Raw genomic sequence first — 5,822 nt, 5'->3', positions numbered from 1 at the left:
GAAATATTTCTATTTGTACAAATCGCTAAACTTAACAGTAGCTTTCCTTCTCAAAAGTAGAGTTAGCACAAGATTCCTAGTAGAGCATAACTTAAAATGATCCTAAAGCGCTTACAAGTGATAAACAGAACACTCTAGACGTAAAATCGCAAAGCGTATTAACTGTAACTCGTCTACATTGGTTCCATTTCTTTACTATATTTAAAATTGGGTAACCTGTCAGACTGTCACAGTTAAAAATATAAAAAGACATAGATCTTGAACCAGAACTCGTAAAGGTGGTACGCTATGAACTCTCCCAAAACTAGCTGTGAAGTTAGCGAAGTATCGCAGTGGATTAGCAGTGTTTTTACATCCAACAAAACAAAATCAGTTGTTTTAGCAACTTATAAAGTTTTTCGTATATATAAGAAGCCCCAAAGCTACGTACATTGTCACAAAAGATACTCACTTCGGCCTTTTTCTCATATGTAGCACAATTGTGTCTTAGATAACTAATTTTAAATTTCTCGAAGCAAAGACTGTGATACTTTGAGACGAAGGGAAGCTAAGGACATTTTACTAACCTTTTTATTTTGGATATATGATAACGCGTTACAAAGTAGTGCCCGATTTTCTACACTTTTTATTTTTTAAGAATGAAGCAATTTTACATATATTTTTGCAACACTTATATTTACGAAGAAAAAGTATTCAAAAAGTATTCAATCACAGAACATATTTTTTTACTTTTCCAGGCGTATCTTTACTTGCCGTTTTAACGTCTAGAAAATCCTATCGTCAGAAAGTAATTCACCAGACACTGCAAACTTAGAGCCATACCGTATGGTTAATGGAATCGGTGATATTGTTCCTTGATAAGTATGCTGTTAATATACTTTTTAAATTCTTCAGATCTTTCTTTACTTATTGGTACTCGTGTATGGAAGGGACTTGAATACTTAGTCTCAAGAAAGTTAACAAGCTCAATCATGCTACTACATGCGGTGTATTTGTTCTCGGATACTTGCGCAAAGCTATACACAAGGGCTATCTGGGCTAGCCATCCAAAATTTTGAACTGATAGACTAGAGAGAAGGCAGCTAGTCAACAGCACTAAGAGCCATCTCTTGGGCTACTCTTTTGTGACCAAATAGTAAGATCTGATAGCTTTTCAAAATTAAACCGTAATTTAAAGATTGTGTATAATTACATAGAAAATCTAACATCCTAAACTTTTTATGAATTACTACGTTATGATTTTATTGATATTCATCTTACAGTGTTTTATTGTTGCTAAAATATCCTAGTGTTTGTTCCTCTTTAATAGCGTTTCGTGTATCCATAACATTCTAGATCTTTCTTAAAATAAATAGCTTTTTGTGTGTTTAAAGGGAATTTTGTCCTCCGTATAACTTCCACTTTTAAATGGATGAATCATTATAAATTATAAACGTCAATAATGAATCATCCTTTGAATCTTTAATCGGTTGCATGTGTAAGTCCAATGGTTTCGTGTGTTTACCCCGACCAGTAAATTTTCTTTAAGTTTGAGATAGCAAAAATGAATGTTTTATTCAATGCGGGGCTATTTTGTAGACAAGACTCGCATTTAGCTTTAAAGAAAAATACTAAAAGTGGGCGTTCTCTGTCAATGATCACAGAAACTATTGTTCTGCATGGATGAGAGAACGATTAAAGGTTGAATAGCAAGAGTGGAGCTGTTTCCAAAGTTTCTTTATGTTTAATGGCCACCAGATGTTTGTCATCGAATGGAGGAGGAATTAAAGGCCTGATATGTCCTAAACAAACATCGCGGCATATGATAGCTAGCATACCATGGATTCAACTTAGCTATTGGTGAACTGTTACAGTCGTGCAGTGGTCAATACTATTGCTGCAGACTCAAACACTAATGACCTACCTGATCCACGTGACCTGTTCTGTTCTCACCATCCATCAAACGACTCTTATTACGTCGACAGGCACGTGGGCTGCGCGCAAGTGTCTATTGACTGACAGTAGACTAGTGACCTGCCCATCCTACAATAAATTTATGTACAGCGTATACATATACATAAATACTGAAACCATTACTTAAACGTACTTATACTTGCAGAAAGTGATCTTTATTCTGCGTTTAATGAATGTTTTACTTCCTACTGGGCTGAACGTTTCTGTCTGATTCAAACAGGTAATTTTCAGATTGTATGCTTATTACTAAATTTTCATTAAACCTCCATAAGATAATTAGGGGAGCACATAGACATATTTGTTCTTGACTTATAACTTTCTACTCAAGAATATGTCCGGAAAATGTGTCTAAACCTTAACTATAGTTAGAGTTACTGTAAAAAAAAAGCGATTATTTTTCAGATTAACCCGACTTTACTAATCACATTTGGTTAACTTGGGCTAATCCGTTACTGATTCTGCAAATTTACAAGTTTAAACTGTAACATAGAAATCTTTACAGATATAAAACGTGTAAATATTCACTCACTTTCTTTCACTTTCACTCACCCCCCCCCCCCCCAGTGGCACAGTGGTATGTCTGCGGACTTACAACGCTAGAAACCGGGTTTCGATACCCGTGGTGGGCAGAGCACAGATAGACCTTTGTGTAGCTTTGTGATTAATTACAAACAAACAAGCTTTAATGTGAAATTATGTCTGGCATTTTATGTCACTTCCCAACCCATAGTAACGTATGAAACATAGTGTTTATTACTGTTAGAATCAACACTAACGTTAAAACCTGTGATGTCTTGTAAAAACGCTCTAAAAAACAAAACAAGAGTGTTCTTGAATGGATGCAAATTCTTGGGGAGAATGTCATAAAGTAATGGAATTTGTTCTAGTTATATGTATATTACGAAGAGTATTTTTCCAGTTATTTGTATATTACGAAGAGTATTTTTCCAGTTATATGTATATTACGAAGAGTATTTTTCCAGTTATATGTATATTATGAAGAGTATTTTTCCAGTTATTTGTATATTACGAAGAGTATTTTTCCAGTTATATGTATATTACGAAGAGTATTTTTCCAATTATTTGTATATTACGAAGAGTATTTTCCAGTTATATGTATATTACGAAGGGTATTTTCCAGTTATATGTATATTACGAAGAGTATTTTTCCAGTTATATGTATATTACGAAGAGTATTTTTCCAGTTATATATATATGTTTAATAGAGTCAATTTCTATCATTATATTTTGTTTGCATCAAAACTTTTTAATTATTTAATTTAAAAGAACCGTTTTGCTATAAATAGCAGCGTAAAGCTATGATTAATTTAGGTAAATAAATATAATTTGTATGTTTCATAAATCATAGCTTATAACAATTAAAATTGCTATATCATATAGATAGGTGGGTGAACAAAATTTTTCATAATGAACTCTGCAATATAAGCGTGTAATTACTTTTCCTTTGATATGAAAGAACAGAAAATTACGAGTAACTAGTTATTTAACTCCTCAAGCCCCCCAATGACTGGTAAGTTCACAAACTTACGACGCTAAAAATCGGGTTTCGATACCTGTGGCAGGCAGAGTACAGATAATTCATTGTGCAGCTATGTGCTTAAAAATCATCCTTTAACTTTTGAAAAGTGGGTCATCCCTCGTATAGTCTGAGTGTCTTGCCATCTACACAGGCATATATGACGTGAGTTAAAACTTTTATTGAGTTGTGCTTCATTTACTGAACTCGATAACTCTCGTTATGGTAAACAAATCATACGAAGTTGAAAGTTTTCTGTGTTGTTACCGCTTATTACCATTTGGAGTAACACAAGTTAATGTAATTATTTAAATATTTAGCACCGTATACAAATATATGAGTGTTTTTTTTAAAGGTGCCTTAAGGTTAAAACTGCGACTTTTAAAATGTACACTTTTATTATTATTATTGTGATTTAATTATCTCCGACAAGAGGTAACCCTTAAACTATTCCTTATTAAAACTAATTCCCGAAGGAAAAAAAAACATTCTAATTTGAGTTTCGTCTTTGACATCCAGAAATATGATCTTTGTTTATTTGTTTAACAATTGCGAATCTCAGATAAACCTGTAGAAAGTACTTTCTTTTATAAATGATTATTGTTGTCTTCCTTTAGAAATTTATATTCATAACTAAAAAAAGAACTCACAATTCATTTTAAAGCGTAAATATATTTTTATGATGCAGTTAGATTGATAGATAAGTAGATGTATATCCCTCACTAACCAACTCTTGATGATGCGTTAACAGGATATAACAGTTAGATTGATAGATATCCCTCACTAACCAACTCTTGATGATACGTTATCAGGATATAACAGTTAGATTGATAGATATCCCTCACTAACCAACTCTTGATGATACGTTATCAGGATATAACAGTTAGATTGATAGATATCCCTCACTACCCAACTCTTGATGACGCGTTAACAGGATATAACAGTTAGATTGATAGATATCCCTCTCTAACCAACTCTTGATGATGCGTTAACGGGATATAACAGTTAGATTGATAGATATCCCTCACTAACCAACTATTGATGATGCGTTAACAGGATATAACTTTAATCATACTTCTCGTAAGACTTGATATTAAGCCTGTTATAATTTTAACCCTACGTTGAATTTTTTCAGTTTTTTCAAGATACGAACAGTGTATAATTATTAACATTTCAACCACGTCATCCGCGATATCCAAAAATGGCGGATAGTGTGATTGAAATATTATTATACACTCGTTTTCCTCTTGAAAAACAGTAAGGGACTGAATAAAAAACTTAATGGTAAAAATATAACAGGCCTAATACTAGTGTCTTATGGCAAGTATAATTAATCATAATCATGTTCCACCAGCTTAAAAAAGGCGTTCGCCAGGTTATAAAAGGTGTTCACACGAGAACATTAACGTACTCTAGAGCGCATGTGCGTTATCTCCATGTCAAAATTTTATTTGTCAGTTTCACTCTGCAGCTTTAACGATGCATTCTACAAAGCAATAGATAACTCTAGTAATAAACGACCTTATAACATCATATGTGTTATTTTTTTTAATAGGACACTCAACGTTTCGCCTTACAACACTAACCGTTTTTTTAGTAGTATTAAAATGACTATTTGCTGCCCATAGTTTCGCATAGGAACAAGGGTTTTCATTCTACAGCTTTAACAACACACTTAAAATCCAGAAAACAACAACATTTTTTATAAAAACAATGTGTTTTTTATCAGTTTCACTCTGCAACTTTCACATCGATATTACACATTATTCATTACTCTACACTGATAAATGTACGTGTTTCATCGCTAGGAAAACTTTATATTTCAAACTGACATAAAATGAATAATTACTTTTACATTAAGTTCCATTTAGTACTTTCTTTCTACATTATACCTTTAACACCACAGCTCTTATAAAAAACATTCACAGATATTTACAGTACAGCAGCGTGCTGCCATACCACTATTTAGCAGTGTACTGCCCATACTAATACTTAGCAGTGTAGTGCCCACACCAGTTCATAGCAGCGTACTGTTCATACCAGTTTAGTCATACATACAGTTTGTTTGTTTGTTTTGAACTTCGCGCAAAGCTACACGAGGGCTATCTGCGCTAGCCGTCCCTAATTTAGCAGTGTAAGACTAGAGGGAAGGCAGCTAGTCATCACCACCCACCGCCAACTCTTGGGCTATTCTTTTACCAACGAATAGTGGGATTGATCGTCACATTATAACGCTCCCACGGCTGAAATGGCGAGCATGTTTGGTGTGACGGGGATTCGAACCCACGACCCTCAGATTGCGAGTCGAGCGCCTTATCCATCAGGCCATGGC

At 33.8% G+C, this 5,822-nt stretch overlaps 1 protein-coding gene across 1 annotated transcript in view; it reads left to right on the top strand.

Annotated features, from left to right (window-relative positions):
- The first annotated feature begins 756 nt into the window (after positions 1-756).
- Positions 757-5,822, top strand: part of LOC106469871 (POU domain, class 2, transcription factor 3-like) — a 61,049-nt gene continuing 55,983 nt past the window's right edge. Inside the window, exon 1 of the mRNA XM_022398443.1 lies at positions 757-861. The gene's annotated coding sequence lies outside the window, so the exon portion shown is untranslated. The remainder of the gene's footprint in view (positions 862-5,822) is intronic.

Source organism: Limulus polyphemus, unplaced genomic scaffold, assembly GCF_000517525.1.
Source record: "Limulus polyphemus unplaced genomic scaffold, Limulus_polyphemus-2.1.2 Scaffold3696, whole genome shotgun sequence".
In the NCBI taxonomy this organism is placed as follows: Eukaryota; Metazoa; Arthropoda; class Merostomata; order Xiphosura; family Limulidae; genus Limulus; species Limulus polyphemus.
The sequence above is the reverse complement of the archived record's forward strand: the minus strand, read 5'-3'. Positions and strand labels throughout refer to the sequence as shown.